We start from the raw sequence: 14,370 nt of genomic DNA, 5'->3' as shown, positions 1-14,370 counted from the left end.
ATAAAGCTAGTTAGCGCTCCTCTCTCCGGTGCTGCTAAACGATCCTTATCATTTCCTTACGTTTCAGCTTTTTTTCCTTCCAACCACCTCTTATCTTCATTGAGCTGGATCTAATGTGTTAAACGAGCCGTACCGATGATCAGCCTGGCTTGGGCCCAATGAAAAAAAACTCATACTTTAACGGAGTATTCGCACACCTGGTAAATTTTTGTACAGACGGACCTTTCTTTCTTCGCAACTAGTGGGACCAAGTTATGAATTTAACAATAAAGAAAAAAATTATGAGACCGGTATCTCTTCAAGACCAGGCTGCAGTTTGGCGCTGAAGCATGTTGCCATATCTAATGCGGCCAACACAGAGATGGGAGTAGTAGTAATCCATGGACCCTCTTCTGCTGTTGGTAGCAACGAGAGTAAGAAGGTAGCGATAGTGGCAGGGTTGTGAAAAATGGCCCTACCACTACTACTGGGAGCACATCTCCATTGCACAAATCCTGAAATGGAAGGGAGAAATTCTCAAAAAGCCTTTATAAACAAAGACTTGATATGTACAACTTGCTATCAACCGGGTGAAGTTCGACAAGGTGTGAAACTCGAGGTTATTCCTAAGGAAGACATCTTTAGCAGACCTAGAGCCCGCATTTGGATTTTAATCACACCTTCTGGTATCGAGGACATTCTTGAAATGATCAAGATGTGCAATTCATCTCTGCCGACTCATAATTGGAAAATTGCCAAACTCGAGCAGGCGAAGGATAGTCTTTAAAGGAGTGCCATTGGGGTACTCAATGAAAAATCACTTGCTCCTCTAGCCCTGACAAATGGATCAGCTAAGTATGGTTTCGAAACAATCAAAATTCGAGAATACAAAAAAAGATGACGCTATCGCGGGCACCCAGAGACACTCGAAGGCGAACTCGCGATTGAAAGAACTAGGACGTCATAGACTGAGGACTACACAAAAAATAAGGTTCTTCTGAGTGAGGACGAAGTCTTGTGTTCTTCATCTGGCAAGAAACGGGGAAACCATTGTCCTGATACAAGAGACATGGGTTTTGAGATCCGTTGTTTGAGGTCTCATGTATCATAATGTATTATTACTATATTATTTCAGTGTAAGTGATATAACCGTAGCTAGGCTGTAAGCAACCTTGTTAAAACCCTTGAGAGAATCACCACTGAAGCGGAACGGCAGAAGATCCACTTAATTATTGAGAGTGATATTAACGCTCATCACACGGTATTAGTAAGTACAGATATCAACGACAGAGGTGAGTCTTTTTATGATTATATTCTTGAAACTAACCTCTTAGTAAGTAATGTTGTAATGAATGAACCAACCTTTATTACTAAACCTCGACAAGATCTTGCACTGGAAAGTATCCAGAGAATACTCGTTCTCTGATCAAAGATATATCCAGTTTAATGTCAATGTGGTTTAAACCCTAGTCCATTGACTTTTCGGAACTATCTGGGCTTCATAAAGGAACTGATTACAAAGTTTACTAAAACCTGGAGTATCTAGTCCTTCCTCTAACGCTAACGAACTTGACAACAAAGTCAATAACCTCACCTCAGCTATGAACAGATCGCTAGAAATTGCTTGTCCACTTATGCTCATAAGAGGAAAGCACAATAGTGGGCATCAGAGCTTGACTCGCTCAGAAGAGAATTTAGGAAACTCTTCAACCGAACCGATCACTGCGATTTTTACAAAAAATCCCTTAGAATTTACAAGAAGGCACTAGAACAATCTAAGAGATCTTCGTGGCAATACTCTATTACAGGATAGAAGAAACTTTTAAAGCCTCCAGATTACGGATAATTCTTTCAACTAATCCATCGATGCCATGCTGCCTGAAAAATGCAGACGGCTGCTTCTGGACAAATTCAAGTAATGAATCGTTGAACTTACTATTGTATACTCACTTTACTGGTAGTTCTCTAACCGCAACTTGCAACAATCATATTCGTTCAAGTTTCAATATAACATATCCACAAGGTCTGATCACAACGGACAAGTTACAATGCGTTCTCAACAGCTTCGAACCATTTAAATCTACAAAAGGCATCGGATATTATTGCACCAATCCTTGAACAATTTTCCAGGTGTCTTTATGTGGAACATACTCCCTCGACATGAAGAGAAGTTAAGTTTGCTTTTATATTCAAAGCAAGCAAGTTCTCGCAAGTCAATCCTAAAGATCTACGACCTCTAAGTCTATCATCATTCCTTCTTAAGACCTTGGAAAGATTAGTAAAGCTAAATCAGTGTAGACGGCTTTACATATGCAGCATCGAATCAATCATAGAGAGTTCACTATGGTTGCTTTCCTTGACATCGAAGGTTCTTTTAACAACGTGGACACATCTGCAATCACATCTGCACTTACATTACTTAATGTAGAGAGTTCGCTTGGGGAGTAAATTCTGACTAGCAGAAAAATTAACTCAAAACTGGGAAACTCTTCTGCCAGAAGATTTATTTGTAGAGGGATATCCTACTAACGTGGTGGAACCTAGTGGTGAGTGAAATCCTAACTAGTCTGGATCCGCAGGGCTTCAGAGTGATTGCCTATGTGGATGACGTTGCTATAGCGATTTCAGGAAAGCTTCTTAACACCTTAAAAGAACTCTTACCAAATTCCTTTGACAGACTAATACTTTGGGCTGACCGGTGTGGACTTGGTGTCAACCCACACGAAACCGATTTAGTCTAATTATTCGGGGAGATACAAAATTTCATTAATCAAACCTCAATTTATTTAACGAATCCAATTAAAATTCTCAGACGAGGCCAAACACCTGGGTCTTGTCTAAGATAAAAAAACTAAATTGGAAACGCAACGTACAGGAAAGAGTCAAAACACTGTAGCTCTCTTTTCTTGCAAAAAAGCTATTGGTAATAAATGAGGCTTAAAACCCAGAATCACGCATTGGCTATACACATAGGTTATCAGACCGATTTTAATGTAGGGTGTGGCAGTATGGTGGACTGCTTGGTGGACCCCATCTGCGGCACTGGACACCCTACTCTACCTAACACCTCATGACATATTTAGCAAACAAATAGCTGCAAGCTCTTCTATTCGCTTCAAAGCTTCGTCGCTGTGGACTAACAACATTGGCCACTCAGTAATTCTTAGGTATTTAGAATCAATTCCAAAGCACACAGACTACACCATCCATCAACTGCAATACCTCCCAGATCTTTCTGGAAAACGTGATATCAACATCGGATATCTGTATTTTCTCAGATATGTAGTCAGACTGCTATCAAATCTCTGGACTCTACTACAGTCCATAACTGTCGATCATCTATAATGGAAATGGCACAACTGTTTAATATTCACCTTTGCTAGGTGCAAGGCTCACGAGATATTCCAGGTAACTCTATAAGGGAGATGAACTCGCCAGGAACGGTACAGTGCAGCCCATTCTACCACGTTACGCACATACGGGCTACTTGTTAACTGTTGCTAATACAAGATGCTATGAAGAAGGCAAACACCAGGTGGTACAACATTTCCACGTGTCAGGTCACAAAAAACATCTGGCCAACACTAGATTTAAAACGTTCAAGATGCTGGCTTGATTCTTGTTCTTGAAAAATAGAAAAAAATGCGACAAAGGCAAACAGGGTAGTTGTTTTTGCTTTAAAATATTCTTGTGTCACAATTCACGAAGTGAAAAAATTTAAATTAAAAGATTTTTTTAATTTATAATAAAACTAACATAAATTAACCGAACAATTTTTCGGTGTTTTGATATTTAATTTTTTTTCAAATGTGTCACGAATAGCCGTGAGATCGTTACAAAAACGAGTAAAACTAGGTCATTTTCTGTTTCCAATTTTTCATTTTTAGCCATGAGAAACATAGCGAAAAAGTACCTCTATGTGTTAATAATAATACTAAGCTTCATACAAAAATTTAAAAACTCGTCTCTTCTACCTCAGTGTTAGAAAATAAAAAAAGTAACCCTTTTATTTGTTAGTATGGATGAAAACAAGACAATTATTTTTCTTTCTTTACCAAGAAATACAGAAATGTATTATTCTGATTTAGCATGTTTGTGTTTTGTGCACAATTTCTATCAACGAAACTCTTTGAAAATTTCTACGCCTGTTTTTTTTTTATAGCGTTTTACTTAGCCAATGTTACTCTGGTTGTGAACATATAAATTAACTCACCTTTTTTCTCAAAAATTCAAATTTAAATGCCAAAATTATTCCCCTTTGTTGAATAGTCGAATTGAAAGAATGGATAAGTGAAAACACGCACACATCTTTGCAATCTGTAACCAAATCTATTTTGACAGCTTTGTTTCTCATATCCTTACTTTATTTAATCTCTGGCATCAATGCAACATGCTCGTCAAAAATGACAATTCTACAAATTCAATTTTGCAAAACAAAACAATGTGTTTCGGATTTGAAGAGTAAGTTTTTTGTAAATTCTTTCGATATTTAAAACATAATTTTATATTCTTCAGAGCAAAAGGCATTTTAATGAAGAACATACAAGGTTAATTCAATGAATAAAAAGCAAGTCAAATTGCAGTGAAGGCGGTGTAACAATTATAGATTTGTTTTATAGTCTGTGTCTTCATTTTAGGGGCTGTGTACCATAATGCATGAAGCAACTTCCCTCAAAAAATCTGGAAGACAAACAAACAAGGCGCTGATTTATAGGTAAGTTTTTTTTGCTATATTATATTTCTCTAAACAAAATAATATCATTGTTTTTACCGACAGACGCTGGCTATTGTGTGTTAATTTCTGTTCGAAACGCAAGAACACTTTTCTGAGCAATTTTGTGGATTGTGGACTTAAAGGTGCATCTCTCTGTCCAGTACTCAATTGCTGCTTTATCATGTTTGGTGACATCTGCTTCCATCGCAGCGGCCATAGCAGCCGTTGAAGGTGGAGTATTCACCATCTCTACCAAAAGCCAAGTGCTTCCAAGGCAACAAACTGCAGCAACACCACCAATTCAATGATTCAAGTAGACGCTTCAACATTCAGTATAGCCGACCACTAACGCCCTTCTCCTAGCAACTAAGGTTTGGTGCTAGAACAAATCAAAAATAAGCTGTATTGCAACGTATCCTGCAATGAACATGATTCGAAGTGGACGACATGCTTTAAATCCCATCCATTAATAATCAAGTTTCGTTTCGCAAATTAAATGCTATTAATGTATTTTACTTAAAAAAGAAAATTGTATGTTAAATGTAATTTCAAGTTCTAGAGTAAATACAAAAATAAATATAAAAATTTTGGTTTTCCTAAATTTGATGTGTTCAGGTCAATTATTATAGAGAATTGATCATTATTTGTTGCGTTTTTAGCAAATAATAATAATAAAATAATAAGCTGTTTTAAGTAGATTTTCAAAATTAAAAATTTAATATTTTTTATCCAATTTTTCTTATGGTTTTGTTTATCTTTAAATTGCAAGATTATTTTGCAAAGTATAAATCTTAGTTTTCGTAACATCTTATTAGTAATGAAAGACTCATAAGTTTCCATTTGTCATTTCAATTAAATTCAAGAGACCTAGAATTAAAAAGAGACTAAATTAGGATGGTTCATATTATATTAATTATTTAAAAATCCTTACCAGCTAAATCACAAAATTCTCCAAAATAAGTACAAGGAAGATATTCATCTGCGAATGTCTGTAAAATAGTATTGCTTGCGAATATGGCGAAACAGAACAATTGGAAAATTGTCGGTGGATTGTAGATTAAATCAACGATTACTCGCATCATGAGGAATGGCTTGTAAACACTACAATCCTTCGCTTGTCGGTCGATGGCTGTAAGGAGTACTTTGCATTGCACAGATCATAACACATGATGTACCTGTGCTATTGTTATTAAATTGTTTAATTTATTCAGCTTTTATTTGATCCAATTGGCTTGGTTTGAATGGCTTGGAAAAGTGTGAACAAATAAAGCGATCCTTCAAAGCCACATTTTCGACATGTATACTCCTCTCGACAAATAAAGCATATCAAATCGGTTACATCGCGAAGGTTTTCAGTCTTCTACTGCATCGATCTCTTTGCTGTAATCAGCCCTTCTCATTTCTACAGTTGAGTCGGTTCAAAAGTGAGGACAAAGAAGCTTCCCGAATAGAGCGATTTGATTGCCAGGAACAAAATCTTGTTGACAAGTGTAATATTAATAAAAAAAAAAACAATATTCATATTATTTGAGTTTAAAATGAATGTTACAAACACACTTACCTTGAATTTGTACTACAAATCAAGATCCGAAATTCTTCATGAAATACAAAGTCGAAAATCTACTTGGCGAACAGAAAATGTTGTATCTACCGAAACTAAATCATCTAATCATTTGAAACTTCCAAAGCTTAACATTCCTTTTTTTTCAGGTGAAGTTACCCAGTGGCTATCCTTACACGAAATTTTCAATTCTCTAATCCACAATAATTCCTCATTAAGCAATGTCTCCAAGCTACACTATTTGATTTCCTCTCTATCTGATCAAGCCGCTCGGACAATACAATCGTTGCAGATCACTGATGACAACTCTGAAGTCGCTCTCAACCTTCTTATTGAAAACTACGACAACAAACGTGTGATTGACATTAAAAAGGTAATGATGTATCCAGCTATTCGAAAACCTTCATCGTAAAGTCTACGTCAATTTTGTGATGGGATTAACAGTCATCTTCGTGCTCTTACTACGCTTGGACGTCCTGTAAGCCAATGGGATGACCTGCTAGTTCAAATACTTCCCTCAAAACTCGACAGTGCAACATTTAACAAATGGAACTAAAAAGGACCCACCGAAAGAATGCCCAGTTACCAGGAGCTTATAAAATTTCTTACCAAACGCACCCTGATTCTCAATGACGATATTCCTCAGGCAAGTATTGCAGTTCATGCTAAAACTGACCAAATTCATCGCTCCAAAACCTTTTCTATTCAACATTCAAATAATAAAAATAACACAAGATCAATTTGTTTATTTTGCAAAAAGCCTAACCATAATATTTACAAGTGTTATCAATTTCTTACTTTGCCTGTTCCTAAAAAACTAAGTTTTGTTAGCGGAAATCAACTATGTTGTAATTGCATTTATCCCAATCATGATGCAAATAATTGCCAACCATCAAAATGTCGCAAGTGCAACAATGCAAATCACACGCTGCTTCATGACGATAACGTAATACGCATCCCTCAGGATGTTCCACTTCCACAATCGTCTTCATTTAACATTGCATCAACTTCAAATGGCGAAAGACCTACTTCAAACAATGTCGCACGTTCTTCCAACAGCCTGACTTCGCCGATGATCCAGCCATATCCATATTCATTAAAATACGTCTCCAGCTGCATACGATACACAAAGTCGTTCCACGCATACCATTCTTGCCACCACTCTTGATAAGCAAAACACCCCAGTTCCTTGACGAGTTTTGCTTGACTCTGGTTCTCATGTCAACTTGTTAACTGAGCGATTCGCAAACATTTTTGGCTACAAGAGCGCTTTTGTACTTAGCAAAGGAAAAGGGTGATACATTTCCAGTAGGAGCATCAACAATCAAAATAGAATTTTATGTCGATGATATCCTCACTGGGGCTAGCACGTTAGAGAAGCTCGAATGTATCAAAAGAGAATTAAGGGGAATATTGGAACGTGGTGGATTAACGCTAAAAAATGGTGTTCTAAGTTCTAATAATAATAGATTGCTTCAAGATATACCACATGAAGAAAAAGAACAACTTTTTCAACTTAAAAACAATGATGTCATCAAGACACTCGGTGTAGTGTGGGACCCAAAGGATGATACTTTTTTCTACAAAGCCAATGCCGGTGAAAATAAGCATATTACTAAACGAACTGTGTTAGCTGATATAGCACGTTTATTTGACCCTTTAGGACTTATAAATCCTGTTACTGTATTGGCAAAGATTTTTTTGCAAAAACTTTGGAAGCTGAATTTTAACTGGGATGAAGCTCTTCCACAATCACAATGTGGCTACAATTTGGAATGGCATTATCAAATTTGAATAAAATACCTATCAATTGAAGACAGGCTATGTGGGTCAACGTTGATAAAGTAGAATAACACGCCTTCTCTGATAGCTCCGAGGATGCATACGGAACTTATATTTATATGCGTTCTATTATGTCCAATAGAAAAGTTTCGGTACGACTTTTGTGCGCTAAGTCTAAAGTAGCACCTGTAAGGAACGTTTGTCTTCCCCGACTTGAATTATGTGCTGCACAGTTGATGGTACAATTGGTAAAAAGGATTCGTCATATCTTCCAAGATAAATTTGAAAGGGTGTATTATTGGAAAGACTTCAGTATAGTCATCGCATGGTTGTCTTCAGATTCGCATCATTGGCAAACTTTCGTCGTAAACAGAGTTGCAACAATACAAAATCTTTCATCCATAGATCAATGGCGTCATGTAAGCACCAAACAAAATGCGGCTGACATTGTTTCCAGAGGAGCATTTTCTTGTTACTTGATGAACTCAAAGTTGTGGTTTCATGGCCCAGAATTTGTATACCTTTCTAACGAACATTGACCTAATTTGAAGTCTGTAGATACAATTGATGAAAACCTTCTTGAGCGCAGACCTACAAAACTTACCTTTGCATTATAAGAACATACTGATTTTGTGATTAATTTGAAATTCAACAATAATCATCAGAGAATACTCACAGTAGCTGCTTATATTCTAAGATTTTTTCACAACGCTTTGGCGTTATATAGAAAGAAGGAAAGAGTAGGTGGGCCATTTACATCGGAGGAAATGGAGAACGCTCTTCATTATCTTATAAAGATGATACAGCAATCAAACTATGGATCGGATATCTTACTTTTAAAACAAAAAAGATCAATTTCTCCCAAATCAAGCATTATGGTTCACTCTCGGCGTCGTGGGACAGCGGCCGTGAAAGTATATGTAGCGGTATTTGTATTCCTTCCTAACAAAGCTGTTCATCTTGAATTGTAGGAGATCTCACTACTTCTTCGTTCTTGGGTGCTTTGCGGCGCTTCAACAGCAGGAGAGGCCTTTGCCGTACCATATATAGTGATAAGGCTACAAATTATATTGGGGTACGTAACGAACTGAGGACGCTTTATAAGAAGTTTAAAGATCAACAGACTAAATCCGAAATTATTAAAACTTGCTTAGAAGAATGAATATCTCCACACTTTGCAGCAGCGGAATAAATGGAAAAGGGATAAACTTGGGCTTCAATTAAATGACATTGTCATAATAAGAGATGATAATCTTCCTCCTCTGAAATGAAAGCTTGGTAGAGTCATAGAATTGCATCGTGGTACCGATCACATCGTTCGAGTGGTTATTTTGAAAACTGCCACTGGAATTTTTAAAAGAGCAGTTGCTAATCTCTGTCGGCTACCGGTCATTGAAGCACCTTCGTACGCTGAAGCATCTTCAGTTGCTGAAGCACTTTTTGTCCTTCCAGACGGGGAGAATTTTCAGCCTATGTTACAAAATAGTGAATCATTTAACATTTTTATAATTTTTAGTGACAGGAAAACGGAACATCTCTTTTTGCCAATTCACACCACCACAATCCATATTACCTCAAACCACATCGAAGAGAATGTGTGTCCTTAAGTGTCTTGTGTACAATTCACTTCACAAATCCTTCCCTATTTTCCTAACGCTCGCACTGTGTTTTGACAAAATAAACAAAGGGTTTTAATAACCCCCTTCAAAGCCTATAAGTTATTAAAAGAAAAGCTTTGAAACAAAGCGAATAACTAATGAAATATCAGCGTTTTGTGTTATTTAATTTTATTGTGTCCTTCAATGATTGAAAAAGTACATTTTTTATTAATGTTCCCTTAAATATCAAAATTCAAACAACAAATTTTGTTATAGCTATGTGCCATACATATAAGGTTTTAAGAGGATATCTTAATTTCAGGAAGATTTTTTTTTTAATTTGTGATCATTTTCTATAAATAAAATACCTATCTTCAATATTCCCTTTTAATTTTGTCAGCACTTTGGGTAGAGTCAAATGAAATCACATGAGGCTTCTAATAACTAATGCACAAATAACGGAAACTAAGATACATCTGTACTTTGCAAATCATTTTGTAAGTTAAGGGATACGTTGTGTTTTAACTATGACGGAAGATAAAGAAAAAGAATTTCTATCTTATGCTAAAAAAAAACTATGCTAAATTAAATCGATTTCGAAACTTCGTTTTGATTTGTTGCTGAAAAAACAAATCAATTAGTGCTTAATAAGTTTTTGGTTTTAGTAAAACTTTCTTTAAAGTAGTCCTGCCATCATGATTGCAATTATAGAATTACTGGAATAGAACTCGTAAGTCGATCCTGGCTTCTAAGATCATTTGCATTGACATTTTTTTCCGAGGCAAATTCAAAAATCCCAATTGGACATTTTTCGTAGGAGAAGGTTGCCGGCTTGCTCAGCTACTGTTGTAACATCATAATGGAAATTTTGTTGGCATTATGAGTTCTAGCCAAGTTCCTAGAGCAGGTTGCTTCGAGATCGACATTAGATCGAGTTACCTTATCTTCATGCGTCGTCTGTGTAAGCCTCAGCGGCAGCAGTAGTCGCTACCTCAGGCAACTAAGGTGCATGTTGTAGTCCTTTAGTGTCAGCGTGACATTTTGGAGCTAAAACTCCGGATTAAGACCTAGAAGAAGATGAGCCTTAAGCGAGTTGATCCCATTATAAATGTTTAAATTCTATTCTTTTACTTTCACAACTAATGCGCAATTGCCCTCTCCGGAATCAGAACATGCTGCTTTTGTTGCTGCTGCAAGTCGTTTATTTTGAGCGTCTTGATTATATTTCTTGGTGGATGATGAATTGGCCGAGGATAATGGAAACCCTAAAGAATTATATAATTTAAAATATTCCTACTTGGATCACTCGTAAGTTAATGCCTGTATAACATGCATTTGCTGTTATTGCCGTTGATCCGTTCCAGCACCAAAACTCAGCTGCTGGGAGAAGGGCGTTAGCTGTCGACTACTGAATGACGAAGCTTCCACTTGCACCATTGACTTGGTGGTATTGTTGTTTTTTTGTGGTACCTCCACCGTCAACGCCTGCGGCAGCTATGACCGCGGAGATGGGGGCAGATATCGCATATGATGGTACAGCAGCAATTGAGGGCAGAAAGATGATCATTTTGTTACGAGAAATATGATACAAACACAAATTACTTGTAATGAAACCCCTTGTTTTGAGCAAAGATTTGCCTCCCGGATTTCTTGAGGGAAGTTGCTTCCTGTATTGTGCAATTTAATTGGGAGCAACCAAAATGAAAACACACTATACAAAATTAATATTGCCACACCTGCAATTTAACTTACTTTATCGTTTATTCATTGAAATTAAATTTTATTACTTATGAAGGTTTTTGCTCTGAAAAATATAAAAAAATGTTAAACATCAAAACAATCGACAGAAACTTACTCTTAGAATTCCAATACCATGTTTTGTTTTGCAACACTTCAGTTGTGGAGTTGTCATTTTTGACAAGCCACAAAAATTCCATAAGTTCTTTTTGTAGCCCAGTGCATTGTGCTTTTTTTTCACCACTCACATGTATTCAATGATAGCGAATTTGAGAGAGTTCACCTCGAATGGAATTTGATGGTGTTTCAGGAAGGACGGGTGGGTACCGGTCGGGACTATAGATATATATTTACTCTATGGTTACGAACGAGACTAGACAAGCGATGATTTTGTATATTATGCTGTTGTTGCATTTGCGACTATAATTTTAAAAGCCTTCTTTTCTTTTAGGATATTAATATAAAATATTTGCGCGGTTGAAAGGTAGGTTCCAAAAATATTGAAAAAGCTCGTAATATAAAACTTTTTGATGGATCATGAGTGTTGTACAAATTTAAAAAGATAATAAATCTAACTAATGCCTTATGATTCGAAAAAAATTTAAAACGTTTTTTAAGGAATTTTTAAAATGGGATGCAAGTACTTTCTTTAACTTTAACTTGCATAAAGTAACTCGTACCTTCCGATCAAAACAATGTTTCAAGGAAATTTTTATTTTTTTATTTGTATGTTCTTTTGATACAAGTAAGTATTTACTATAAGCATTTTTTCATTTCTTGGCTTCAGTCTTAAGATATCGAAATTCTATCCAATTTCTTCTAGAGCAATTTTTCAATACAAGAATGTATAATAATATTAAAATTAAACTATAAGACAAGTTTAGGAAAAAACCAAAGCTTGAGAAAACGTGAAACAAGTAAAATTTAAAAGCTATTTTTGCTTTAAGCCTCAAAAGCTATGAAAAAGGGATAATTCGGACACTAACGATTCGTTCGAAAGCAAGAATTTTTTGTTACAGGAGGATTTAGGGCCTATTTAGAATGCAGGGACAATTTTTGAAAAAAATTACTTAAATTGAACTAAACAATTTAATTAAAAATGACATACATTTATATTAAATTATTCATGTCAATAGTTTTAATTTATATTTAGACCCCTATTTTTCCAAATCGTGAAAATAAATTTTAAATTGTCTTTACTTATTTCATATTCCAATTTATTTGTAATCAAACACTGAAAACATTCAATTTTACTATTGAAACTAGTTTCCTATTGAATTTTAATTTTATGTACATTATCGATCGAAATGTAATTTCAATATATTTTTGACAACTGATATGTGCATAATTCTTAGTAAAATCCAATTAAATTTGTTTAAAAAAAAAATAAAGATAATAAAATTTTGTAAAAAATTGATTTCCGATATTAATATCTTGAGAAGAAATAAAGATTTTGAATTAATTTTACATCCCAAATATCTTAAAAATAGCTGCTCAAACTAAAAAACATATCATTCTTTCAAGTTTCCTCTAACTCATTAGAAAATAACCAAGGTACCTAGATGTAAAAACCTTGGTGTTAAACAGCACTTCAAAAATAAAAATACAAATACAAAAGTAAGTTTACTGCATTCATCTACTATGACAATAACGATAACAATATAAGAGTTAGAAACAAACAATTTTAAAAGAATACCTACCTTTACGTAAAGCATATTTATATTTATATTGTTTATGCAATCTAAAGTCACAACTTTATTTTCTACATTCAGTTAAAATAGTTAAAAATGATAGAAAAAAATAGGATTGAAATGTGAATGAAAGGCACAAATTTGATATTAAATAGAATTGATCCGACACTGAAAATTATTTTCTAAGTATGTGAACCGACATAAAGAATGCATTTTTTATTTCAAACTACATATTTGTAAATGATGTACCTACCTATCTAAGTGCTAAATCTCCGAATATTATCACTGTCCGGATACTAGCAGGAATTCCCTACGAAAGTTCACGAAATTAGTTAGTCAATACTTCCTTCCTATCGATGTGGGTTTGAATTTAAATTTTATAGTATTTAAAATTTGAATTTAAATTCAAACCCACATTCTAAATCCTGAAAAAAATTTCGCCTACTAAATCATATCTACATACTAAAAGAACTAAAGCTCAAATAAACCTGCTCCTCAAATACTGCAGAAAAGTTAGAGCAAAATACCTACCACTCAAAATATACAAAACTATAACTAAAAGTATATCTACCCACATATTAATCTCCTTGACAAAGATCTGCATGACAAAAATCTTATCTTTGCTTTGTATTATGAAAACCATTTTATGACTAGAATGTAAATAAAAGCAAAAATAAAATAGATAAAAGATCCTTAACACCTGATGTAAACATGCAAATATTTCTCTTTCTTTTATAAGACACAATATTAAGCCATTTTTGGTTTACTTTTCCGTTTTTCATATAATAGTGGATTAATATAAAAAAACAAAAACAAAATTAATCAACCTTCGTAGTATAAGTTCTGTATATGAAAACACTAGCGGCTCGGTAGGTGCTTCGCTACGTATAAGGCATAGTAACAAAAAAAAATGATTATTATGTTAATTTATTCAAACAAAAAAATATTTTAAATTGCTAGCTATTTAAAAGTCCAAATGACCCAAATGATTATATTGCTTATATTATATTTATCAGCAAAGAGTAAAAACTAAAAAATGAAAAAGAATTGGGTACTCTTACTATGGGTTTATATGGGTTAGGCTGGAACAGGCAAAATAAAGTTGGCCATGTGAAAAACATGATTCCTCCAAATTAACACCACAAACGTGAAGTGTTTGCCCTAGGGCCTTATTTATGAATATCGCAAATAATAAACGGACAGGATATTGTAATCTTTTGAATTCAAATTTCATGTCAGTTGGAATCATAGATACGCGGTATCAAACACACTTCTCATTTTGATTTACCAGTTAAGATTGTAGGTTCA

General features: G+C 34.8%; 1 long non-coding RNA gene across 1 annotated transcript; it reads left to right on the top strand.

Moving 5' to 3' along the window:
• The first annotated feature begins 4,304 nt into the window (after window positions 1–4,304).
• LOC129953306 (uncharacterized) lies at window positions 4,305–5,294 on the top strand. The gene is made up of 3 exons (XR_008782482.1): window positions 4,305–4,440; window positions 4,495–4,693; window positions 4,757–5,294. It is a non-coding gene; the product is annotated as an uncharacterized LOC129953306 (long non-coding RNA).
• The last annotated feature ends 9,076 nt before the right edge of the window (window positions 5,295–14,370 follow it).

This window comes from Eupeodes corollae, chromosome X (genome assembly GCF_945859685.1).
Source record: "Eupeodes corollae chromosome X, idEupCoro1.1, whole genome shotgun sequence".
Classification (NCBI taxonomy): Eukaryota; Metazoa; Arthropoda; class Insecta; order Diptera; family Syrphidae; genus Eupeodes; species Eupeodes corollae.
Note: the sequence above shows the minus strand (reverse complement) of the source record. Positions and strands in the feature narration are given on the sequence as shown.